Source organism: Hylobates moloch, unplaced genomic scaffold, assembly GCF_009828535.3.
Source record: "Hylobates moloch isolate HMO894 unplaced genomic scaffold, HMol_V3 SCAFFOLD_6, whole genome shotgun sequence".
Lineage (NCBI taxonomy): Eukaryota > Metazoa > Chordata > Mammalia > Primates > Hylobatidae > Hylobates > Hylobates moloch.
Genome location: NW_026652281.1, coordinates 147579820 through 147606804, shown reverse-complemented (window position 1 = coordinate 147606804; position 26985 = coordinate 147579820). Strand labels below are relative to the sequence as shown.

General features: G+C 49.3%; 1 protein-coding gene and 1 long non-coding RNA gene across 2 annotated transcripts in view; both read right to left on the bottom strand.

Annotated features, from left to right (window-relative positions):
* KCNIP1 (potassium voltage-gated channel interacting protein 1) overlaps window positions 1-26985 on the bottom strand; it is a 383908-nt gene that overhangs the window by 290548 nt on the left and 66375 nt on the right. The gene's annotated exons all lie outside the window — the stretch shown is intronic.
* LOC116471840 (uncharacterized) overlaps window positions 24475-26985 on the bottom strand; it is a 33225-nt gene continuing 30714 nt past the window's right edge. The window contains exons 2-3 of the long non-coding RNA XR_004248891.1: window positions 26690-26923; window positions 24475-25337 (exon numbers count right to left, since the gene is read on the bottom strand). This is a non-coding gene — a long non-coding RNA (uncharacterized LOC116471840). The remainder of the gene's footprint in view (window positions 25338-26689; window positions 26924-26985) is intronic.

Genomic DNA, 26985 nt, shown 5'->3' with positions numbered 1-26985 from the left:
AATGATGAAATAGATGCACTCCTGTCCTCATGCAGCTCACAGAATAGGGAGGAAACACAGAAATAAACAGTAAAATCTGGGGTCAGGGTGCTACTAAGAGGAACACCCAAATTCAGTCATTTGGGCCAATAAATGTCCCCCTCCCAATTCTTCCCCTTAGTCCCCTTTGTGGTGTGCCTCTGTCTTGCAGTAGGAGCTTTCCCAGCTGGCATAGAGCAGATGTACAAGACATGCAGTAGGAGATTTCCCAGCTCCTACTGGGATGTTTTTGAATTCCTACTCTGTGAGCAAGGCGTGATGCCATGCACGAGGAATATTCAGATGAATTAGAAGATGGAGATTCACCTGGGCTTCAAAGGGGTGAAACATTAAATGGGAGAGATATCTGAAGAATGAAAATAAACCTAAATGAAGCCATTGCTTAATGCAGGAGCACCTATTACTCTTTGGGCGTGTAGAGAGAGGAAATTTGGTTCAATCAGGACCTGGAGCGGGTTTACAAGTCTTTTGACAGGATCCCCAGGGAGGGATGTGAGGGCCCAGTTAAGCCATTTGGTAGAGTGCTGGGGACAAAAGGAGATTTGGACATGTGGCAGGTCCTCCCTCACCTAGAACTGGGGAGAAGATAGAAGTGGGAGAAGTTGAGGCTGGGTGCAGTGGCTCATGCCTGTAATCCCAGCAGTTTGGGAGGCCGAGGCAGGAGGACTGCTTGAGCCCAGGAGTTCCAGATCAGGCTGGACAGCAAAATAAATAAACAAAAATAGCTGGGCATAGTAGTACGGGTCTGTAGTCCCACCTACTCGTGAGGCTGAGGTGGGAGGATTGCTTGAGGCAGAAGTTCAAGGCTGCAGTGAGCTATGATTGCACCAGCGTACTTCAGCCTGGGCAACAGAGCAAGACCCTGTATCTAAAAAAGAAGTAGGGGAGGTGGAGTGTCAGGAGCTGTAGCCAGCAGTGTGATTTTTTTTTTTTTTTTTGTCAGCAAGGTCAAAGGTTAGTACACAAATAACTCAAAGCAAGACTTGAGCTCAGACTTCTTGAAGAGATAATGCAATTTGCCCACGTTCACATAACCTACGTAAGAGTCCAATAGCTTCAAACCCAGTCTTACTGCACTACTCAATAGCAGCAGCCTTCAGAAATGGATTTTTCTAGGTGCAGAGTTTTCCAAGTCTCACCATACAAAATAAAAGGGGAGAACATATCCCGTTCTCTGTCCTGTGCTGCCAGTGAGGGTAATGACTGATGGCTGAGCCTCAGGGAGACTTCCTGGGCGACTGTATCAGCCGGCTACTGCTTAGAGCGTGCTCAAGGGTAGTAAAGAGAGGGACAGGAGCTGCTCCATGCATTTTACACTGTCAGTTTCTCCAGGTCAGACTGCATGCTTATGAGGGACTGAACGAACAGAGAGCCATGTTCTTAGCACAGACTTTCTGGATACTGAGCAAATCAAACTTTCTTCACCCAGGGAAGGGAGCAGAGAGTGCAGTGACGAATTAGGATTAAAGAGTTAGTATTGAAGGAATAATGTTGCCCAGTGCAGGCTTTTCACATTCTTTAACCTCGTTAGTACGGCCTGGCTTTAGGCCCTGATAATTTAGATCCAAGGAGATCTCTGCAGATGGAAAGAGAGCGGGGGATAGTGAGAAGGGAGAGGTTAATTGCTGCTGGATGAAATTTGGGAAGGCCGACTATATGCCTATAAGGGAAGGAGGTGAGCTGCTGTCTCCTCTGAGCATTCAGGTTCACATCCAAGCTCTGACACTTACTAGCCATGTGGTCTTCACCAAGTTTCATCTCAGTACCTCAGTTTCTTCATTTGCAAAGTGAGAATGATAACAGGAGGAAACTTGGAAGGGAGCTGTTTGGCTTAATAAATACCAGCAAAGTGCTTTGTAAGCAGTAGCTGCCACCCCAGGAATCCACCTCGGGATCCGCAGTCCTCTTACTCGCAGCCAGGGTGGCAGGCACTGGCCAGGTCTTCTCTTGGCTTGCCCTCTGCTTTTCCAGTTGGCCTGATACAGTCATTGACTCTCCGATCAGCAAGAACCATCTATTCATTCATTCATTTGGTGAATGAGCATCCACATGCATCTGAGGCACTTGGAGACAACAGTGAAGGAGGCAGGCCAGGCCCTGCCCCCTTAACAGGGCTCTGTACCGGACGTGTAGGTGCTCATGTGATTATAAAACCCTGGGGCCCACAGGAAGGAAAGCTCCCACCTGCAATGACAGAGCTGGCCAGTGAGGGCCAGGCACATGTACCTTGTTCATCACCCTTGTGTTTCCAACCTCACTGGCACAGGGTAGCTGCTCAATCAATACTTGCTGAATTGAAAAAATGGATTAATCATGCCTAGCTGAGTGCTCTTTCATGACTTCCATCAAAATAATTGGAAAGTGAGGGTTTGTGTGGACTGAGGATTAGTGCTTCCCACCGTGTGGCCCCAACTCAATTCTCCCTCTGCAAAGGGTGGGCTGAGACAGCTGGAGGGGGTTTTATTTCTGCTCTCAGGCCACTGCATCTGGAGCCAAAGTAATGCAACAATGTCAATCAGAAATGTGATTCTGTCCAGATAATCACATAACTACCCATGCCCGCAGATCTTCTCAGGACGCAGTCCTGAGGTCTAAAGGAAACCAGACTTAGGGAAGTTTTTTTTTTTTTAAAAAAAAAAAAAGAAAAAAATACAATTCGTAGACACTGGCAGCATTTTATTCAGAATTCAACAAATCATATGCCTCTCTTTTGTAGGGGTTGGGACAAGAATCCAAATGGAGGCTGTGGTAGGCACAACAGTGGCCCTCTAAAGACATCCGCATCCTCATCCCTATGCCTGTGAGTATGTTACCTTGCATGGCAGAGGGTCACAGAGGTTGCGGATGGGATTAAGGTTGTCAATCAGCTGGCTTTAAAGTGGGAAGATTATCCTGGGTTATCTGGGTAGGCCTGTGGAATCCTCTGGGTCTTGACAGATGACATAGGGAGGCACGAGAGAGAGAACAGAGGTAGCAGCCTGAGAAAGACTCGGCCCAACACTGCTGGCTTTGAAGACGGAGGAAGGGGCCATGAACCAAAGAATGGAGTCAGCCTCTAGACACTGGAAAAGGCAAGGAAACACACTTCCCCCAGGACCCCAGAAGGAATGCAGCTCTGCCAACACCCGGGTCCAGCCCAGGGAGACTCATTTTGGATTTCTGACCTCCAGAAATGTCACATAATAAAGGTGTGTTGTTTGAAGCCACTACATTTCTGGTGATTTGTTCCAGTGGCAATAGGAAGCTAATACTGAGGTCCACTTACCACATCTGCCATCTGCATACTTAAAGTCATGAATCAAGTCAATTACTGGTTAAATATAAAATGTTCTACATTAACAGATGTATCTTCTTCACCATTTGGGTTTGCAAATTTACACCCACCTGGGAGGTCCTCACCAGAACCTGGCAGTGTGGAGAAAGCAGACCCCAGCCCCCACCCCTGCCCTGGGCCTGACTCCCTTTCTCTTCTTTCCACTTCTTGCCCATTTCTGGAGGGTCACATGCCTGTGGGCACCCCCGCCTGCTGCCCAAGCCCCTCCATGGCTCCTGCAAGCAGCTGCTTCATTTGCATCATGAGATGTCCTCAACAGCACCTTCTAGGGTGCAGATCTTTTTGCTGTTGTGAGAGAGGGGCTTATGCAGAATGATATTGTCAGTCTAGACATGTTTCACGCAGAGGAGAACTCAGGACGAGGACAGGAGTGGTGGCAGGAACTCAATCTATTACAACGAGTTTTCTGATGTAGTTATGCTCCAGGGATGTAGAATCCTGTGCCTTTGTGTGTAAGGAATCCTTTCTACAAAACCCTTAAGAAATAATCATTCTACCTGTTCTTGCATATGCCTTCCAAAGGAGGCTCACTACTTTACATGGCCGTCCCTCTAATAGTGAAAATGTTGAGGCCAGCCCTGCTTTCTTCCCACTTCCATGGATTGGTTTTGACCTTGGCCTCTGCACCTCCTTTTCCCAAGGTTGATTTGGTTTCCAAGCCCTCCCCATGCATTGGAACTGTAGGGTGTTCACCGAATGTGTAATAAATAGCAGGCTTTGGTTCAGTAGGGCTGCCTCTCTCAGTAAATAGTCACTTCAGGGCCAGGAGGGTGGGGAATGAGGCATTTTTATGTGGCGACAAAACACAGCTGCTCATCAACTTATCACCCAGCTGTGCCTAGGTGGTGATCCGAGCCACCTTTGGGTCTGGACAAGAGGGGTGCCTACCATGGAACCCCTGCTTTTGACCCTCTCTGACCCTCCACTAGCTGAGCCCCTCCCCACAGGATGAGGGAAGGGAAAGGGCCAAGGTGGGTTTGCCCACCCAGAGCCCACTGCCTCCTTCTGTCTAGACCAGGCTCTGGGTACCAGGACCCCAGAATCCCCTATCCAAATAGGCTTGGAGCTGACTCCAGGGCCTGTCCAGGCTTGTTTTCTGGGATTGTCTTTAATCCCAGAAGTCCTGAAGGCACAGGATTCTACTTTCCTGAAGCATAACCACATCAGAAAACTTGTTCTAATAGATTGAGTTCCTGCCTCCATTCCTACCTCCTGTCCTGAGTTCTCCTCTGTGTGAAACATGTCTACACTGACAATATCATTCTGCATAAGCCCCTCTCTCACAGCAGCAAAAAGATCTGCACTCTAGAAGGTGCTGTTGAGGACATCTCATGACTCAAATGGGGCGATGTCCTCTCCAGACTGTCTTGGCAGAAATGGGAAACTCCTGAGTGTAGTGACCGAGTGTCTTGAGAGTCCTGTGTGGTCCCCAGAGCCAGACCCGGCAGGGCGGAGCTAGAAGGCCTTTCCCTGGAGAAACTCATCCTGAACGCAGAACGAGGCCCTGTCTCTCCTTAACCTGACATGAAGGCCCAGGGTCAGGGTGGATCCTAGATGGTTCGGTCCAGAGCCCTTTGCAGACAAGAAAACTGAAGCTCAGAATAGGACAGCGACTTGGACAACGTCACATAATTAATGCCACCATTTCTAGGAACAAGACCAGATTCCCTTCCAGGGCCTCAGGGCCCCTGAGGATCTGGCCCCGATGACCTCTCCAGTTTCACAAAGGCTCCCAGCTATGTGGCCTTTTCTCTGATCTCTGAAAGGCCTCTGCTTACTCGGCCCCGGGGTCTTTGCAACGCTGTCTCCTCAAGGGCCTCAGAGCTCATGTGGGGCCAAGCCGGGATTGACTCCAGGGTGCACCATCTGAAGTACTGCACATGTCAGTGGGTGAGGATGCTTCATAAAGGTTTGGGACGGACAAAAGCTTGAGAACAATCTTGGCTGGGGCACTGCGTGGTGGCTTCTTCTTGCTGGATAGAGTATCAGCTATGCTTATTGTAGTAAACAGGAGTCAGCACTTGTTCATTCTTTTTGTTTTTTTTTTTTGAGACAGAGTCTCGCTCTGTCACCCAGGCTGGAGTGCAGTGGCGCGATCTTGGCTCACTGCAAACTCGGCCTCCCGGGTTCATGCCATTCTCCTGCCTCAGCCTCAAGAGTAGCTGGGACTACAGGTGCCCACCACCAAGCCTGGCTAATTTTTTTTGTATTTTTAGTGGAGACGGGGTTTCACTGTGTTAGCCAGGATGGTCTCGATCTCCTGACCTCGTGATCCGCCCGCCTCGGCCTCCCAAAGTGCTGGGATTACAGGCGTGAGCCACCGCGCCCGGCCCACTTGTTCATTCTTTAAGATCGCATTTTCTTTCAAGAGCCAAGCCCTGGGATCGTTCTGGGTATATGGCCCTCGAGGAAAATCTGCAGTGGCCTCTAGGGCTGCAGGTGTCTCTTGCCTCCTGGGCTTCTCAGTCTCCCACATGAGTCCCTGGCTGAGACAGAAACACCATTGATCGCCTGCCACACAGAGGTACAAAGTGCACAAAGATAACAAACCCTGCACGTGGGCACATGGGCACCAGTCGCTCACAGACGGGCCCCCCACCCCTCCCCAGCACCAGAAGTACACATGCTCTGAGATGTCTGTGCCCTCAGGGGTCTCGTTTGTTCCACACTCCCTGGAGCTAGCCCTGTTATCTGAATCACAAAGCCTCTCTACAAAGCACCAAGTTCTCACTGCTTCCTACTAGTTAGATTTTAGACAGATCTGTGTGTAACTGTGCACACACGGCTGCATGAAAGGGGCTTTGAGTTCTGATCCCATCCCTGCCAGGGCAGAGGCCCTGCTGGGCTGGGAGGGCAGCTGGAGGAAGATCAATGCAAACTGAAAATAAAGTTTAGTTATAGGAACTAAAAGAAGCCATGTTTCTTACACACTTGAGTGTGCAGAGACTAAAATTCATGCCTGTTACCCATGGCCACATCTGATCACTGACAAAGAGGGCGACGGCAGACTGAGGAAAGGAAGCAAGAACAGAGACGCAGAAGGGAGGAGCTCAGACAGGGCAATGGCAACCAGGGCACTGGGCCAGAGGCAGAGAACACCTGTGAGCCAGCAGCCCTGACTCCTGGGTCCTCCATGCTGTCCAGGGCGGGAGCTTCTTCCAAGGACATACCCTCCACTTTTCTGTTATCTTACAGCTTACAGGTTTGTACATCATGATATCAGTTAACCCCCAACTCTCCCTGGAGGTAGGTACTATAAATTTCTGCACTTCAGAGACAAGCAGATGAGGCCCAAGTTTCCACCATGCATCTGTGGTAGGGGCATGACGGGAACTCCAGATCTCTGCGTTCTGATTCCGTCAAGAGGGATCCTGTGTCATACTCGCCTGGCGTCTATCCCTTCACTCAGCCATGAAACACCCTCCATCTGTAGTCTCGGCATCCTCATGCTCCTGGAAACCCTCCGACTCTCCCCTAGGCGGGGGTCAGGCAAGGGCCCTCCCCTGGGAATCAATTTCCTTCAGTTCCGCGTTTCCTCTAAGTTGCTGTGTGGCCTTGGGGAGGCCTCCTTCCTCAGCGTCCTCAGTTTTGTGATCTGTGAAATAACTGAGACCCTGCTCTGGGATCTGGGACCCCCGCTGTGTATTTGTGGTTTAAATGGCCTTATCACACTTTTCTGTTTAGCTATCTGGGCCCTTGTGTATTGGTTTGCTCAGGCTGATATCACAAGGTGCCACAGACTGGGCGACTTAAACAAAAATTCATTTTCTTCCGGTGCTGGAGCCCGGAAGTCTGAGATGAAGGTGTCAGCAGGTTGGTTTCCCCTGAGGCCTCTCTCCTTGGCTTGCAGACGCCGCCTTCTCCGCGTCTTCACGTGGTCTTACCTCTGTGTGTGTGTGTGTCTATGTCTCATTCTCTTCTCACGAAGATACCAGTCATATGGGATGAGGGCCCAACCTAATGACCTCACTTTAATGTAGTTACCCCTTTAAAGGCCCTGTCTCCTAGAACAGTCCCATTCCAAGGTTCTGCCTTCAGCAAGTGAGTTTGGGGAAGACAGAACTCAGCCTGTAGCATGTGGATGGCCGCCTGTGGACAGCCAGCCATAGCCCGGTTGTATGAAGGAAGGGATGGGCCTCTCCTCCAGGCTCTAAGCCCCCTCAAGGCTGCGAGCCCACTTCTTTTCAGCAGACTGCCCCAGGCCCACAAGAAAGGAGCCCACCTGGTGTCCCACGACTGAGTTGTGGGCTGGCACTGCCAAGCCTGGGGAAGGGGAATGTTGCTGGAAGCCTTAGGGACTCGCCAGGCCTGCTCCTGCACGCTCGACCTGGGAGTACTGAGGCGGAGGGTTCCTCAGGTTAGCGTGCCCCTCACAGCAGCCTGCCCCTGCTCCCAAGGCTCACGTAGATGAGCCCCACAAAGTGGTCAGGCTGGAATCCGCCTTCTGCCCCAGCAGGCATCCAGCCTCCTACTTGTAGAGCGGCAGCTGAGACCACCAGGTGGGCGGATGCCAAGCTCCGCACCCCACCCCACCCCCGCCCCCCACATTGTGCCAGGATCTCCTGACACATTGCAGGAGACAGCTGCAGTGGCCTGTGTCGAGGTGACCTGCCTGGGGCAGCCCAGCCCGGGGCCCTTGTTCCTCACTTGTGCCTGCCTGCCAGGTAGCCTGCCAAGCTCCACAAATGCTGCAATTTGGAATTAAAGTTTCCTTCTTAAGTGCATCGGGCGGCATGGGGTCAGGGAACGGGGGATGGGAGGTGAAAGCTGAAGGCTTCTGATTGATTCCTGGGCCTCCACAGCAGCCCTAACCCCATCCAGTTCACCCGGTTTATTAAGTGGGTATAGAAGCCCTTATTCCCAGCTGTTCAGTCTTCCCCAGGCATGTGAGTACAACATTTCTTTTCTCCTGTGAATCTGTCCATTGCCAGTTAATTTGTAGCCCTCCACCCTACCACTAGGATCTAAGTTGATAGAGAGGGAATATTTTCTTCCCAACAGATTCTTAGAAGCAAAAACACACAGAAGTCAGGGGAAGAGTGCTCAGAAACGGTGAAAGGTACCCGAAGGGTCTGCGTGGCATATGGACAGGCCCCACATGCAGTGTCCAGGCACAGAGGAGTACAAGAAGGATGTTTCTAGCACCACAGTGTGCCGCTCGGTGCAGGGTGCTCCAGATGCTGGGCAGTCCTTGGAGGGGGAATGGGGCATCAGGGAGGGCTTCCTGGAGGAAGAAACATGTAGAAGTCAGATACAGGGAGTGTTCTAGACCAAGGGAGCAGGCTGTGCACCGGCTTGGGGGTGAGAAAGAGCACAGGCTGACTTTAGAACTTCGTGTAGCCCTCCCACCCCCACCCGAGAGTGGGGAAGTCTACGGGAGTGTGGTGAGGCTGGTGGGGTGGGCAAGTGGCTTGGGGCCTTGGAAGCCAGGATGGAGAGGAGCTGCCCCAGCAGCCTTGCAAAGGCTTTAAGCTGGGCAGGTCCCTGGGCAATTTTAAACATTTTATTTTAGAAAGCTCCCTCAGATGAGAAATTGATTTCAGGGGAGTGGCGAGGAGGCCAGGGCTGCCTCTGGGCCAGCTCCTCAGCCTAGGACAGGAGACCCTCCTCACCTCTCCAGTGTGCCCTGCTGTCCCCACACGAGGTATTTTCAAGCCCAGAGTGGGCCCTGCTCTGAGCTCAAGCCGGAGTTTGAACACTAGAGCCTTGTCTGCAGTGACCCAAGGGGCTGAGAGGAAAAGCTTAGTGCTTGTCCGGGGTCCAGGCTGAGGGAGAAGGGGTGGCACAGCCTGTGTGGGAAGGAGAAGCCACTGACAAGGCTGGGTGAGGTTCGGGGCCTGAGTAACATCCGGAGGGATGGAGATAGCCAAATTCCACTGGGGTCAGAGAGCCTTCCAGAGCCTCTCGATAAAGCCAGTCCTCCAAGCCTAGAGCCTCTGCACGTGTTTCTGGAAATACTGAGGCTGGTGCCAGGAAGCACAGCTGAGAGCAGACAGGGGGCTCTGTGGAGGCACCAAGGCTAGGAATGGTAATACGGTGTGAAATCGGGGAATTGGCCTCAGAGCCAACTCCGGGGAAGAAGCCTTGCTTGGTGGCCCAAGGTTTGTTCGGTCATGTGCTGATGGCCCAGGAGATCACCTCAGTGCTGCTCTAAAGGCTGTGCAAAGGCCCAGAGGTAGGGGAAACCTGGATGGTTTGGGATCTTCTTGCAGTTCCATCTGAGAGAGGGAAGAGGTCAGAGGAAGCATGGCGGGCTGGAGGATTGCCTTCCTCCGTGGACCCTGTCCAGAGTGGCTGCTCAGGGCTCAAGGGCAGAGTCCCGCTTTGAAGGGGAGGGTTCGTTCTGCTCCGACAGGTCCACCTCCTCCTGTCTCTGAGCCTGCTGAGGAAGACATCTGTGCTGCACTGGATTTCAAGCCCTTGCTCAAGGGCCCAACAGCCCTGGTTCAAATTTGGCTCTGCTCCCTTGGGAAGGTTGCTTCATGTCTCTTGGCTCATCTCTGGTCTCTCAAATGGGGGTGAGCAGAGATTTGAAGGTTTGTTTGGAGGATCTCACAAGTCAATACACATTCACGGCCGTGAGTGGCTGGCCTGCAGACAGCCATGGATGTGATGGAGTTCAGGACACACTGTCCCAGATCTGCCACCTTGGCATTTGAGAAAACCGCAGAAGCAGGAAGGTCATTCTCTGACCTTCTCTTGACCTTCTCCCCTGAAGCAGGCCATAAAAGAATTTCCTGACCTTCTTCTCAAGTGGCTCATGAAAACCCCATTTAAGAAGTGTCTTCCCTAGACTCATAGGGAAGGAAAGTCCTTCTCTATGAAGATGTAGGGACGCAGAGAAGAATCTGAACAGGCCTTCTAAATGCCACTTAGGTCATTACCATCAAATCATACCCCCTTTTTCTGATTATACTTCTCCACAATTATCTGCTTCTTCATCAAACTTGGCAAAACATCACATAGATGTCCCTGTTTCTGTGGGTCTTCATTTATAAAGTCTCCCATGTCACACAGAACTTACATTACTTGATTACTTTTCTCTTGTGAGTCTGTCTTTTGTTACAAGTGCCTCAGCCATGAACCTAGTGATGGATGAGGAAAGAAATCTTTTCTCCCCTACAGATGCACTTTTAAAACGAGCTTATGGGGCTGTTATGGGGCCTGGAAACAAGAGCTGTGAGAGGGCTTGTGGGCTCTAAAGAGCTGGGCATGTATTACTATTCTTCTAGGTCTAGACTGGGCCTCTGGTCAAGAATGGGGCCCCAGTTAGGAAGTCTGAGCTAAAACACTGCAGAAAGCAGAAAACAGGAGAACACACACGTGCACGGGCACAGACACATGTACACAGGCATGCATGCTTGCACCCACACACATGCGCTGCAACACCTGGGAACTTGTCGAAATGCAATTTCTCTGGCCTCATCTCAGATTTACTGAGGTCAGCTCTGGGGGTGGAGCCAGCTCTCGGGGTTTCCGTGTTCCCTCCTGGGGATTCCAGTGCTGACCCAAGACCACTGAGCCGGACGGGTGGATCTTCTTCATTCTGGCCTCAGTCCTGGCAGCTGTGCCCTGTGACCCAGCAGGAGGCCGGTCATCCTTTAAAGCTGGTCCCTGAGACCTTTCTGCTCACCAGGCGGAGCAGGAACATGCCCTGTGGGGCAGCCTCCTGACTGCCTAATACTGTGGGCATTCTTTACCCAACGTCTACAGTCTCTCCTGCAAATTAATAACCTTGAATGGCCGGAATTTGCATAATGGCTCTCCTGCCCCATCATGGGCCTTCATTAATTGTTTTAGAATACTATTAGAATACTATCTCATTGCCTAGAGCAGTGGCTCTTTGATTCTGTGGGCCTCAGAATCCCCTGGAGAGCTTGTGGAAAGGTAGATGCTCAGCCCCACACCTTCTCGGCTCCACAGTCCCGTAGGGTGACTTGAAGATGCATGTGTACTTTACAGAGAATTGGGATGAGGCCAGGGTCTTGATCAATGAAGGGCTTTGGGCGTGGTGGGCAGGACTGGGGGTGTCTGATTGAGATCGAGGGGGCAGCCGTGCAGCAATTTGCAGGCCCTGGTTTAAGAAGGGGGTGGTCTGGCTCAGGTAGTGGTGGCCTCCCTGCGCATGAAAACAAGAAGGTGATTTAGGAAAGGGAGAGAAATTCTGGGTACTTGTCCTTGAAAGAAGGTCCTCTGGGTGGTCTCCCCAAGATGTAACCTGAAAAACAATGGCATTGTTTCCTGAGCACCTTGCTGGGCTTTGTGCACGTGGTCCCTCACTTAGTTCTCCTGTAACACTGTGGGGTACGGATTTTATCCATCACTCCACAGAGGGTCAGTGAAGGCTTGTCCATAATCACGTAACAAGGCAGGAGTAAGCACGGTCCTGTCCCCTTCCAGAGCCTGTGTCTTCAGCATCATCTTATGCCTTCTCCTCCTGGGAGAGAATGGCAAGGGGAAATAGCTCACTTGGCCCCAGTGAGCTTGCAAAAAAGCCCCGCTTTCCAGATGAGGAGGTGGAAACTCAGGGGTGTTGGGGGTGCGCTGTCTGCACCTACAGGCGCTGGGGCCCTCTGCCCTGGAACGCGAGCTCAAAGTCCCATTTCTGGTTTGCAGTGAAGCTCTGAAATATGCTATCAGAGTCCAGAAAGACCTCAGAATCTGGGGATGAGGATGAGGCAGGGTGTCTGTGATAATGTCCAGGACTTCTCCCGCCTGCAGAGAAGAACAGGCAGACCCTGAACTCAAGAGGCTACACGTTGTAGCGAAATTTCACCAAGAAAAAGCCAGCCTGTGGCCTGTGCTGCCCTCTGCTGGTCACCAGTGGTACTGGCTGCAGAAGGCCAGGGCTGGCTCTCTGGGTTGGGTGGGCCTCAGGCCAGGCTACCAGGGGGAAATTGTCTGAGGACCTGACGCTGGTCCCTTCTGCCCCAGCCCAGACAGGCTCACATCAGTGGCGTCCAAGGCCATGGGCTGGCAGCTGACTGAGAGCTGGGCGCTCCTTTCCATCTGTATTTTATTGATAGATTGGTTGACTGAGATGGAGTCTCGCTCTGTTGCCCAGGCTGGAGTTCAGTGGCACGACCTTGGCTCGCTGCCACCTCCCCTGCCTGGGTTCAAGCGATTCTCCTGCCTCAGCCTCCCGAGTAGCTGGGATTACAGGCTCGCGCCAGCACGCTCGGCTAATTTTTGTATTTTTAGTAGAGATGGGGTTTCACCATGTTGACCAGGCTGGTCTCAAACTCCTGACCTCAACTGATCCATCTGCCTCGGCCTCCCAAAGTGCTGGGATTACAGACGTGAGCCAGCGCACCAGGCTCCATCTTGTTTTTAGAGGAGGTTTGATAGTCATCTCACCCCACCCCCCGACCCGTCCCCCAGTCAACCCAGGTCCCTGGCTGCTGCTTCTAGTCTGCAGGGACCAAGAAAGACAGCAGCTTCCTGCCTGAGCTTCCCTGGTGCACATCCTACCTCCAATCTGAGTGCTCTTACAATTCCCTATCCTGATCTCCTGGGGAGAGGTATGATAATACCCTATCCAGGATGCCACCCGATTGGGGGCTGGAAAGCAAAAACCCCAGGGGACCTCTCACTCCAGCCCATAGGATAATATTAACAATACTTGACATTAACTGAACACTGGCTATATTTCATGCACTATTCTAAATGTGTGTGTGTATATATATATATGCTTACATACATACTTAATCTTGTATGTATATGTGTACATGCATAATTCTCACTTAATATGAATCTTAACACACACATACTTAATCTTCATAAGAAACTTATGAGGGAGGTACTGATATTATTCCCACGTTATAGAAAACAAAAAATTGAGGCTCAAAGAAGTTCCACAAATAGTTTGGGGCCCGATAGCCAGTAAGCAGCATTTGAACCTAGATAGCTTGGTTCAACTTTGGTCCCTTTTCTTAACCGTGGTGAGAAAAGTGGGCACAAATCTACAAAACTCTTTTTGTGGTCAGACCAAAGAAATGCGGCCCACTCAAGGCATTCAGGCTGGGAAATGGGAGCTAAAGTGAGCAGGAGGCCCCTCTTCATGGAGACAGGAAAGAGTGTGGTCTCTACAGCCAGCTGGGCCTGGAAGAGGGTCCCCCACTGCCCTGATGAGCTGTGAAATCCTGGGCAAATTGGTGCCTTGTCCTGAGCCTCAATGTCCTCATTTGTAAAATAATGAGGGTTTCGGTAAATGTTCAACGAAACAAAGTGAAGAATTTAGCATAGTGCATGATGTACAGCTAGCCCTCAACAGAGGCACATTTCCTTTATTCCTTTGACATTGGACTTGGCTACTAAATGATCTGGAGGAGGCAGAGGTAGTGGTGATGACAAGGATGCTGATGATCTACCTGCTCATTATCACTGAGCATCTCCTCTATTTACTCAATAGCTATTACTGGTTATTGTTTGGCTAGAGTGTATGAGCTTTGGATTTACTTTTTGTTTCATTTCAGTGGTTCAACCATAAAGCTTTTAAAAACACTGGTACCGGCCAGGTGCAGTGGCTCATGCCCATAATCCCAGCACTTTGGGGGGGGGCCGAGGCGGGTGGATCATCTGAGGTCAGGGGTCCGAGACCAGCCTGACCAACATGGTGAAATCCCATCTCTACTAAAATTACAAAAATCAGCCAGGTGTGGTGGTGGGCACCTATAATCCCAGCTACTCAGGAGGCTGAGGCAGGAGAATCACCTGAACCCAGGAGGCAGGGGTTGCAGTGAGCCAAGATTGCGCCACTGTACTCCAGCCTGGGTGACAGAGCGAGACTCTGTCTCAAAAAATAATAATAAATAAAATAAAAATAAATAAAAACATTGGTACCTGGGTTCTACTGATTTAATTAGACTGGGACTGTACCAGGTCATGATACTTTCTTTGTGTGTGTGAACCTGAAGTGGTTCAAATTGTGCATCTGGGATTGAGAGCCACGGAGAATATTTCCCTCCTGCCCAATCTTCTCCTATTTAACACCCATTTAATCCTTTAGACCTCAGCTTAAATGTCACTTCTTTAAAGAAACACTCCCTGATTGCTTAGACCAGGCCCATTTTCTTTGTTTTACACCATTGTAAATCCCTATTCCTTTTCTTTAGAGAGAATTTATCTCATTTATATTTATTCTTGTGGTCATGTCAATAATATCTGTCACCCTCACTAGTTTACCCACCTGTAAAATGGGGATATTAATTTCCACCTCAGAAGGTTGTAGTGAGGATATAATAACACAATGTAGGGAAAGAGCCCGGTTCAAGGTAGTCTCTGTGAATGCTGCTCACTGCATGTTGTTCTGGGACTGTCTTGGGATAACACATCATCACTTTCTAATTTCCAAAGATGAACACTTGCCAGCTTCAGAGCGTGAGTCTGGCTTTAGTTTCTCTGGATTTAGGCTACCAAGTGGTTCTCATGTCCCATCTGAACTTCTCTGATTATATGGGCTCGTATCATAGCCCCCGCTCCAAGCCATGAATATTCTACTGAGCCCTCAAGTGCCAGCTCTGAGCTAGCATTCTTATTGTGACCAGCTGGCCTGTCTTTTTAATGATCAAGATAATTTACTCAATAAATATTTATTAACTAAGGATTAGATTAGGTGCCAGGCACCATTCCAAATACATATATTATCTCATTTAAGCAGTTTTGCTGTTTAAATAAAGCTAATCCTCTTGTTTCTAGTTAAAACCTACAATACATGTCTGCAGGGGCAGGGGTTGCTATAAATGAGTGCAGGAAGGGATTTTTTTAGGGGGTGATAAGTCCTTTGGCTGCTGGGAGCTCAGGCTTTACCAGAAGCCCCTGTTTTTAGCTCTACCTAATTGTTTTTACACGAGCCCAGAACTGCCAGATTGCCCTACTTCTAAAGAGAAACCAGCAACTTGGTTTTTTATATGAAAACCTCAGCTGTAAGAAGATGACTCAATGTGAAAAAAAAAAAAAAAAAAGAGAAAGAGAGAGACTGAGAGAGAGAGAGATAAAATGCCGTTGAGGCCAAACAGCTCAACCATGAGATGGAATCTGCCCACCAGCAACCTCTCAGGCCTGAGCCTTTGAGAAGAGAGTGGAATGTCCTGGGGACAGCAGAGGCAGGTGTCAGTGGGGAGGCAGAGACAGAAGGAAGTCTGGAGGGAAAAGGCCAAAACCAGACCCATCTCCTCAAGTCCAGAAAGATGCTGAGCTCGTGGATCCTGCTGGGTAGGTGGCAGAGCCTTGGCGGGAAGGCCTGGCCCCTTTGCACCAGGTCTGGGGAGCTCAGCCCATGTATGCCCTGGGTGCCCCGGCAACCTCTGTCTTCCAGGGCCCCCGTGGGCTTGGCTGAGAAGGAAATGAGGAGGCCTTCTCTCTGGTTGGATCCATTTGGGAGATCTTGTTACTTCTTGCCACCACCCTTTCCCACCAGGTGACAGCTTGAAGTGTTAAGTTCCTCCATTGAACCCAGGTGATTTCCTGGAAATTTCTCAGCTGCGTGGGGATCCCAGCTGTAAGCAGAGGTCTATGAATGTGATTTCTTTCCCCATTTTCTCAGCACCACCTAAAATCCCCCAGATTCTTGCATAAGGCTGGAGAAGGGGAAAGCCTATCAGGAGAGAGATGGTCCTGTGCCCTCCCGCAGCCTGATCCTTGGTTTTAAGAAGACAAATGAATGGACATTTGTTCCACCGCCAGCCATGGAGGGCAGGATCCGTGCCGACTCCTCACTCACTCCACACAGTTGTTGAGCAACTGGAGAAGATGTCTCCTGACTGGCAGTGGCAGCAAGGCCTTCTGGCTCCTCCGCCAGCCTAGCTTGTAAACTTTAATGCCCACTTCGATTCACGACCCAATTGCTTGTAAAATGAGGCCACTTTCCGTAAGTCCCTTAATTGGAATCCGTTTCTCTGCCTCAGAGGCGAGGGCTGGAACGTGCTTTGCCAGCATCTGCAGATGGAGTGAGGCGGGATGATCTGTCCTGCAGGCGGGGAGGGCCTGGAGGGATGGCACTCTTTGTCTTCCCTCCCACGAGTGGGACCAGATCCTGCCTGAATGTTCCCAGCCGTGAGAGGAAGTCGTGGACAGTGAGCAAATTCTGGGATCCAGGAGGCAGGCTGGCCCCTCATCTATAAGACTAGGGAAGGGGTCACTTAAGAGAAGGGCTGAGATCAGTAATAACACAGTAACAGTAGGGGCAACAATCATCGCTGCAGCTACCATTCATGGGTCACCTCCGTGAGCCAGGAACTGCATATGACCTCTCATAGTCCCCATGCCCACGACAACTCTTTCCCAGCTCTGTCCTCCACTGGTTCCTGATGAGGGGCTGAGTCTTTGGTTTAGCAAGCATTTCCTAAATGATGGGAAATGAGGACTTTCCCATCCTTGGGGACAGATGAACTTTTAGGAAAGTCACCAAGCACCAAGCAATTTTAAGTGCTGCACTATCCATACAGGGTATGATAGGAGCCAAGGAAGTAGCAATGTCATCTCCTTCAACTGGAATTGTTGTCAGGGAGAAGACCCATGAGCTGGGCTTTGAAGGGTGTGTAGGAGTTTGACAGCTGGAGAATGTGGAAGAGAATGCTGGGCAAGTAGAACAACTCGAACAAAACATTGAAGTGTCAGGGGCATTGGCTTATCAAAAATTGGAGAAGACAGTATTACAGGAAGCACCTGAGACAGTAAATGTAAATCATGTGGCCCTGACCATAAATAGAATGGGGGCCTGCAGCATGGACTGGCATGGTCAGAGGTTTGGAGATGGAACCATGAAAAGCCCCTATTAGGTCCTGCCTTCTGCCCACCACACCATCCAGACCAACAGATGCTCACTTTCCACAGGCTTAACTGATGATTCCTATCACCTGATTTTCCAGGGTGAGCATGGTCGCTGAAGTATCTCAGGTGACTATCCTCTAGAGGAGGGTGACTTTGGAGTAGAGCGTGTGGGACAAGAGGAATAAGTGGTGAAATCTGTGGGGACATCAGTGGGAGTCTTTGGTCTGTGGTCTAATAAGTAAACCTGAGATCGAGGTCAGGATCTGAAATACCTGGGTCTACTTCATGGATTTGTATATTGCATCTGCCTCACGTCCAGCATTGGATATGATCATATTTCCCGTAGGTTACATTTCACAAAGGTTTGTTTGTTTTGTGTAGGCGAATACAAAGGGGGTATATGTGTACATATAAGCATTTAAAATTCTGTGAGGCGAGGCGTCTTTTTCAGCAACTGGAATGAAACTGGAGTTCATTATCTTAAGTGAAACAAGCCAGGTGAAGAAAGTCAAATATCACATGTTCCCACCCATAAATGGGAGATAAATAACCTGTATATATGGATGTAGAGAGTGGGATGATAGATAACGGAGGCTTGGAAGGGTGAGGGTGTGGGGGAGGAGTGGATGATGAGAAATTAGTTAATGGGTACAATATACGTTATTTTGGTGATGGATACCCTAAAAGCCCTGACTTCACTACTACACAATCTATGCATGTGACAAAATTGCAGATGTACTCCATAAATTTGTACAACAAGAATTTGAAAAAAAAAAAGTGCCAAGGGAATAAAAAGCATTTCAATTGCTTCACCTATGGTATGAGAATATATATATGTGGAGGAAGAATAAGGAAGAGAGACTAGGCTGAAGTAGGATGGGGGTGAGCCTCCAATGCCGTGGAGCTTGGATTTTATCTTGTAGACACTGGGGACTCACTGAGGGGTTTAGCAGAGACAATGGCACGCCCAGTCTAGCCCTGTGTTTTAAGATGTTCCCTCCGGTGGCTGATGTGGAGAACAGGGTTGCTGAAGGAAGATGCAGGAGGCAGGACTGGGGTCAAAGAGAAGTTACCAGGAAAGCACCTTGGGCTCAATGGGAGACAATCAATTTTGTTTGTTTTTTGAGATGGAGTCTCAGTCTGTTGCCCAGGCTGGAGTGCAATGGCGCGATCTCGGCTCACTGCAACCTCTGCCTCCCGGGTTCAAATGATTCAATGGGAAAAATTCTTAACACTTCAGGCTATCGTATGATGGGAAAGGGTGGTATCCAGAAGCAGCAAGTTCTCCCTCAGCAGAGGAGTACAAGCAGAGGGCAGACCTCTCACGTCCTTCTTTTTAGCCCCCACAGCAGACTGTCAAACCCCAGATACCTTCTTTCCTAGCACCACTCACAGCTGGGCAGGGACATAGAACTAGACTTTGATCAGAGGGGCATTGAGAAGGGAAAGTAGGTCACCTGGCAAATATTTTCCTCCCCCATAAAGGGTGGGAAGGTGAAGGCGACACACACCTTTCTTCCTACTGGCTTTAGTGTAGGTGGTTTCATGAGGCTGTGATGTCTGTAGCAGACACAGCCACCCCGTGAGTATTGATGGGACGGCAGACAGAATCCCAGAAACCGCCCAGAGCCTGGACATAACGGAGCTGCCCTAAAGTTCTCAACACGCTGATCTCTTGCTATATAAGATGATAAATATCAAGGCTTAGGCTAGGTTTATGTCAGTTATTCTCTTCCTTGTTGCTAAATTCCATCAGCCTGGAATATTGTTTTAATAATAATAAAAAAAAAGACAGCATTAAGCCCAAGTCTAGCTCCAAAGCGTGGGTGAGTAATGTGTACTTTGACTGTGGTTTTCATGGAGAGACTGAAGAGGGCCTTGCATCCTATCTTTCGCACTGTGGCAAAGCCCCTTAAGCATAGCTGCCCTGGCTCTCACGTTCCTTACCCTCACGTGGCTGCCATAGCATCCCCGCAAGTCCTTCCACCAACCCTGCGTTTCCCAGCCTCCTCCCATTTCCCGTTTACCTCCTTATTCTTTTTTCTTATGTAGAGCAAATTTAGGCTTCTCTCAACTTCACTGAGGAACACAGATGTTGTCCCTGGGACACACCCACATTAGAAGGGGAGGAGTGGAAGGAAACGGGTGGGCAGGGAATAGTTGAGCATGGTTTTGAAGTATGAATAGGAGCTCACCACGTGGAGGAGAGAGGAAGGCATTCTGGAAAGGGGAAATCACACTTGTACATCTAACAAAACTATTTTCTTTCTACCATATGCTGAAAATACTAAATGTGAAGTTAACCCATAGGCCTCCTCTGGGAAGTTCTGGGCAGCTTGCCAGCCCTGGGGTTGGGGGTTGGACTCAGATGCTGCAGGGAGTGCGATGGGAAGAGTTGTCTCTAGGCCATCTGGCTCCAGCTGCCTAGCAGCACACTTTCCCTTGAGAGGAAGGTGAGGGGGTGGGAGCAGCTTCTCAAGAGGAAGTCGGGGAGGTGGCAGACCCCACAGGTGCAGCCTGGGAGCAGGCCTGGGGCCCAGCAGCAGGCCCACAAGGTGGAGACCTGGCACAGGGGACCAGTGGAAACTGGTCACGTCCCTGTTTGCATTGGCTGGGAACCCCTGGGTGAGGATGCAGGGGTTCTGAGCTGGGGATGAATTCTCTTCCCCATGGCAGGCTGTGCTTGTCAGGGCCTAGTCCTACCACTTACTGGCGGCGTGAACCTGGGAAGTCGCTTCCCCTTTCTGTGCCTATCTCAAAACTGGGGAAATAAGAATGCCCGCCTCATAGGGCGCAGTGAGGATTAGATGAGATGGTTGTAGCTACAGTGCTCCTGTCCAGACACAAGAAAAGGGTGGCCATAAGCTGCCGGAACCTGGCCCAGAGTCTTACTACACCTTATGCCTTTCTCTCCTGGTCACTGGAGGCTGCAGGAGGGGCTGGGAATGCAGGGATTCTGGCCGATAGTCCTAATGCACCAGAAACAGCTGCCTTGGGTCTGTCTAACTAGTGACTCTCAGCACCTCTTTAAGGCCATGACTTGGAGAGGAGGATGTTATTATCTCCATTTTGCAGGTGAACCTGCAGAAGCTCTGGGAGGCCATGACTCTCCCCTACCCTGTGTTGTAGCAGAAAGCAGGGAACCTGCGGCCCCTGCTCCAGCCCTCCTTGAGCTGAGTCAGAAAATGTCTGTCTTGCCCTCAGCTCCCCACCCCTGAAAGGAGGCCTCTTTCCTCTCCCTGTGGAGCTGGTCCTGTGGCCGCGCAAAGGCTGCACATGGGGTGGTTTTTATCTGGGTTTCTCCTCCCTGAGGCCAAAACATGGCTTTCTTTCTGCAGGCTGGTAGGGGAGGCGGGCTCTCGGCTCCACCCTCTACCAACCCCTCCTGGGAGTTGGCTGGAAGCAGATGCTTTCCCAGAAGTTCTTTCTTGGCTGCTGCAGTGAAAATCTGGGTGGAGTGTGAACTGTTCCTTCAGGTAAATCAGACAATGCTGACAGCAATTGCCATTTACCAAGCACCTGCAAGCAGAGGCACTGTGTTAAGCCTCTACGTGCAGACTGCCCTCCATGCTCACAGCGCCCCTAGTGCTAGATGCAGCCGATAGCTCCATTTTGCAGACTGGTAAAACTGAGTCCCAGTGGCAACTAATTTGCTTAGTGTCATGCAGACGGTAACTGGCTGATCTAGGATTTATCCCTGTGACCTTGTGACTCAAGCCTTCATCTTTCAGTATGTCCCAGTATTAACTCTCAGTAGGAGGCAAAGCAAGACAAGGTCAGGCTTCCAAATTCAGCTGGAAAATGAAACAAAGAGGATAAGAATGTTATTAACAGGGTTTGTCTGGAACACAGCAGCTGCCTCAGGGGGCTGATATGACTGATAATATTAAAAACTGTGTGTGCGTGTATGATTCCTTTTGAGTCACAAAGCATTAGCAAACATCTTCCCAAGCATGCTAGGCCTGAGGATACAGGGGCCTAAGAGAACCAGTCCTTACCATGGAGGAGCTCTGCATCAGTCAGTGGTTCGAGGAGGAAGGGACTTACTGCAAGAAATCAGCCACTTTCAAATCACGGGAAGGGCTGGAGAAGTGGCCACCAGGCTGGGCCTCCAGGAATGACCCCCAGGCCACTGCCGAACTGACCTGCCCGGGGCCACTACCTCAAAAGCTGCTGAGAAAATGCCTGAGTCCCAGAGCACACCACGGATCAGTGCTGCAATTCAGGAACCAGGAAGCTGTCCCCATGGCTGCCACCACCGCAACATTTTCTGTCACCAGGAAGCAGTAGGATGGTCAATGGACCAGTGCCACAGACAACCTTGTATTTCCAGGACCTTGCCTGCCTGCCAGAAGGTGGCTCCTGCCTTCTAGATCTTGCTAGGGCGTAGGGGACTGACACCCAGAGCCTTCACCCCGAGAGGTCTGGTGGTCCTCTTCATGGCACAGAGGCCTCCGTGGCAGAGGAAGAGGCACTTGCAGGAGGGAGGGTGGAGTTGCAGCCAATTCAAGAACTGTGCCCAAGTCTCTCTCCAGCCAGAATGGGGTGTCAGAAGCTTTGGTGGCAACAGAAGGATGTCTTGTGTTCTGTGTATCCTTTAGACTCAGCTTTGCAGAGTTGGGGGCATGGATCCAAGGGATCCTCCTTCCTATGAATGCAGGGAACCCCAAAGGGCCTCCTGGCTTTTGTCCAGCAGCTCTCTGTCTCACCCCATGACTGCCATCACCTGCATGGCCAGGCCACCTGGAGAAAGGCTCCTGCATGGGGCCTGAGCCTGGAGGTAAGAATTAGTTTTCAGAATCAAATTGTCTCTTTCTAGGGGACAGGTCAGGGTTCACCCAACTTGGATGCAGGGGAAAAGAATGAGACAAGTTAATTCATTTATTTAGTTAATAGTTGCTGAACACTTACTACATTACAGTCACCATTCTAGGGCTGGGGAAGCAGTGGAGAACCGCCCAGATATCTGTCATGGAGCTTACATTATAGTGGGATAGGAAAACAGCAAATAAGAAATAGAGACAGCGTTCAGTGCCGTAAAGTAAATGAAACAGAGCTATGGTGTGGAGCGTGTGCAGGGGAGGGCTGTTTTCAATCCAGGGTGCAGGGAGGGCCTTTCTGGGGAAGTGACTTGGAGCTGAGGTCTGAATGACAGGTTGAAGCTAGTCACGGGAAGGGTCTGAGGAGGATGGTTCCAGCATGAGCAAAGGTCCTTAGGTAGGCATGAGCTTATTGTGTCTGAAGACCAGAAAGAAGCGAAGACGCCCAGATAAAGGAGTGGGGTAGGAACGAATGAGCAAATGTTGGCAGGTGTCATATCATAAAAGGCCATGAGGGCCATGGTGGGAGGTTGGGCTTTATTCTAAGAGTGGTGGGAAGCCACTGGAGGCTTTTGAGCAGGAGAATGACACAATCTGACTTTTACTTTTAAAAGATCGCTCAGGCTACTGGGTGAATGATGGATCGAGATGGGCAAGAATGGAGGCAGGGGAGTCAGAAGGAGGCTGTCCCAGTGAACAGGGGAGAGACGATGAGGATTTGGACTAGGAAAAAGAGTCCAAATCCTTTGGATTAGTATCTACCCTGCCCCTCCCCTAGCCCCAGCCCAAAGGATTCTGCAGTTTTCTGAGTTTTGGTCTGGTCTTCACTGCTCTCATCACTGCTAAAAGGCCTGAGGTGTGTGGAGCCTCGGGATGGGTTGCACCCTTTGTTCTTGGGCAGCCTTGTGTGAGCTGCCAAGGCTCAGACACACCTGAGTTCACATACGGGCTGTATTCCCTACTCTGGGGGCAGCTCACTTCATTTCCATAGGGCTCAGCATCCCTATCTATAAAAGGGGAACAGTAATGCCTCCTTGTGGGTAGGATGAAATGTGACAAGGCCAGCCCAGTGGGACATGTGCAAAGTAGGCCTTCGATAAATGGCGGCTTCATGCCTGCTCTTCATTCCTCGTCCCCTCCCTCGGTCTCCTGGTACCTCGCACTTGGATAAGGGCGGGGAACCCAACAGCACATCTGAGAAGCTCCCTAGTAATGGAAATGTCAGCAGCAGAAGCAAAAGAGCCATTGCTGCTTTGACGGCAGTGATGGCGATGAATGATTTATGTCCAGCCTAATGGTTACATAAGCAGCTGTTACATTTTAAAATCATCATGCAAACAATATGAAACATTTATTTAAGTGGTTCTACACTATGGGGAATTTGATTTAATCAGCCTTTATTTCTGTTCTCATTAGAATGAAGTCTGGCAACTCTAGTAGACAGCCCTACCTCCGTTCGGTAGCTTCCAGCTACTGAAAGCAAATATTTTTACTGAGCCACAATTAAACATTTATACGGCACCGGCTCCCCATCTGGCCTGCGGAGGGGAGGGGTGAGGCAGTGAATTCATCCAAAAATTCCACACAGAATAAAGCCAGACGCACCCCCGCATCTAACAGAATTAATAAGCCATCTGAAGAGCCCATATGAGAATGAAAAAGTTCACCGATTCATAAAATGTTTCCAGTGTGCTGTAAGTTGCAGGTAGTCAAGCTGGGGATCTTTGAAGATGGCTTTTAATCTTTGCTCTTCTGGGCCAAGTGGAGTTTTTGGTTTTGTTTTGAATTCTAAGACCATCACAACTTAGAAATCATGGGAGATGCTAAGAAGGTCCTCTAAAGACAATATGACTTATTTGAAATTCCACCAGAATTTTCATGTATTATATCTCCAAATTCAGGATATGGGTTCTCTTGGGGAGACAAATGGAGAGAGGTACACAAGGGGGTTTTATTGTGTTGGTGATGTTTTAATTCTTACACTAGGTGGTGGTGCATGGATATCTTGTATTAGTCTTTTTTATCTGTGTGTCTTAAATAGTGTATAATAGGAATTGAAAAAAAAAAAAAAAAGAAAGAAAAAGAAATTCACTGGGTATTGGAGTCAAAAGACCAAAAATCCAGTCTTGGCTCTGCCACTATCTTTGTGAAATTTGGACTTGCCTCTTACCTTTTCAGTGTCCCTATCTAAAAAAGTCAGGACTAGAGCAGTGAGGGTTCTGTGAGGTTTTTGTTTGTTTTAAGAGCCAGTCACTGAAGTTTGTTTGTCTGAGACAGGGTCGTGCTCTGTCATCCAGGCTGGAGTGGAGTGGTGTGATCACAGCTCACTGCAGCCTCCACCTCCTGGGCTCAAGCAATCCTCCCACCTCAACCTCCTGAGCAGCTGGGACTACAGGCACGTGCCAGCATGCCCAGCTAATTTTTGTATTTTTGGTAGAGGTAGGGTTTCGTCATGTTGCCCAGGCTAGACTCTAAGTCCTGGACTCAAGCAATCCGCCTGCCCCAGGATAACAGGTGTTCACAGTTAAACAAGTCTGGGAAATGCTGCATACTCTCTGTCCTTTGGGAAAATCATAAAATGTTAAAGGTTCTGAGAAGTCTTGTGGCAAAGAAGTCTGTTTTGTTATATATCTATTAACATCATGAGGTACTAACATTCTGTAAAATAATCTCTGGGACCTGTTATTCTGGATTATGTCAAAGACCCCTTTAGATTCTAGGTTCTTTAAGGCAACAATTTTTGCCTATTAACAGGGCAATCTCTAACCATCCCTGAAACAGATAAACCAGACACTCCAGCCAATCACTTTCCTCTAGGTTAGCCAGCTGAGCACCTTTCCTTCCTGTTCCAAGTCCCGGCTTCTTGCCCCTGGTCTCGTGCTGGCCCCCTGACTGTTGAATAACTCTTCCTGAGCCAGTCACTGAAGTCCTTGGGTATCTATCTTTCTTTTCTTCTTGTCTCCCCATTCTAGAAGTATAAACTGTCCAGACTATCTCTTGCTCAGTATGAGACGATAAAGTTGAAGACCTGAGAGGCAGTGTGAAGTCACACAGCTGTGGGTGGCAGAGTTGAGACCAGAACCAAGTTCCTTTCTCACTGCCCTCAAATGCTTTGTTTTACATCCAGTTTACATTCTGCCCTGTGCACGTACATCCTTGATGCTGTTTTCTTGCTGTTTATCTATGATGGTTTTGCATGTCTCTCCTGGGAAGACTGTATTCTCCTTCAAGGCACAAGTCACATCTGTGTTTACATAAATTCTAACACTATTCCGAGGACAGCATGGTGCCGAAAACACTCTCAATGCCAAGTTATTGAATGTCCCAGTGGATTCTTCTCCCTGCCAAGTCATCTCAGCTCCAAACACTGCTTCCTGGAGAGATGCAGACACATCATTTTATTCACATAAAGTTGTGTTTAAATTTCCCCTTCAAATGTGGGAGTGATTCAGAAGTCCAGAATAACATCGACCCTAATCAAGTGTTCTTAATCAATTATTCACGTTGGAAAAGTACGTCTTGGTTCACTGAAACTCTGGAATAACCACACCCACCCAATTTGAATGAGGAAGACACAACTTGGTAGACGCTATGGTCTCAATGTTTCTGTCCTCTCCCAAATTCATATATTGAAATCTAATCATCAAGGTGATGGTGTTGGGAGGTGGGGCCTTTGGGAAATGATTAGGTCATGAGGCTGGAACCATCACAAATAGGTCTAGTGCCCTTAGAAAAGAGGCTGCAGAGAGCTGCCTTGTCCCTACCCCCCGGTGAAGACACAGCAAGAAGATGCCATCAGTGAACCAGAAAGCAGGCTCCCACTAGACACCAACTCTTAATCATGGATTTCCCAGCCTTCAGAAGTGTGAGAAATAAATTTCTGTGGTGTATAATGCCAGCTTATGATATTTTGTTATAGCAGCCATAATGGGCCAAGACAGAAGAAACGTTTTAACTATGAATTAAAAGAGAGACCACATAATTTCTGAGAAGAAGCCCTTCACACAACCACATGGTGAAACTGGGTGTGAAAGAAACTCCTGCTTTTTAAAGAGCTGCTTTAAACATGCCTTCTGAAAAAGAGTTACCATTTTCTGCTAAATCCTTTTGCAACCAGGAAACAAGAGTGCACCACGGCCAAGGTTTGCCGACATCGTTAAGTGACTTGAGTTTGCTCCATGGCTGGACATCTTCTCTGGGGACATCCCCAACAACAACACCCCCTCCAACCCCAAGCTCTTTCTGGGGGGCTGATCCTGAGGCCCACTGTGCTATTGTCCCGGACGCTGGTACTTTCCTTCGCGGTGGTTTTTCAAGCAAGGAACATCTGTCCACCAGATGGCAGTGTACCAACAACCCAATCAAATGGCTCCTCCTCAGATCAGGGCTAGACCTCGCTGTCCAGCCGGCAGACCCCAGCCATACGTGGCTATTGAGTCCTTAGAGTGTGAGTAATCCGAATTGAGATATGCTGTAAGGTTAAAATACCCACTGACTTCGAAGACTGAATACAAAGAAGTGGGGTTGGGGGGAGAAGAAGAAGACACAGTTATTTCATGAATATTTCCTATGGATTACATTTTGAATACTATTTTGAATATACAGTTGACCCTGAACGATGTGGGAGTTAGGAGTGCCAACCACCATGCCGTCAAAATTCTGTGTATAACCTTTGATTCCCCAGAAACTTAACTCCCAATAGCTTGCTGTTGACTGGAAGACTTACCCATACCATAAACAGTTGATTAACACATATTTTATACGTTATATGCAGTATATGCTGTATTCTTTTTTTTTCTTTTTTTTTTTTTTGAGATGGAGTTTCGCTCTTGTTGCCCAGACTGGAGTGCAATGGTGTGATTTCGGCTCACTGCAACCTTGGCCTCCCAGGTTCGAGCGATTCTCTTGCCTCAGCTTCCTGAGTAGCTGGGAATATGCTGTATTCTTACAGTAAATGAGGCTAGAGAAAAGAAAATGTTATTACGAGAAATCATAAAGAAGAGACCATATATTTACTATTTA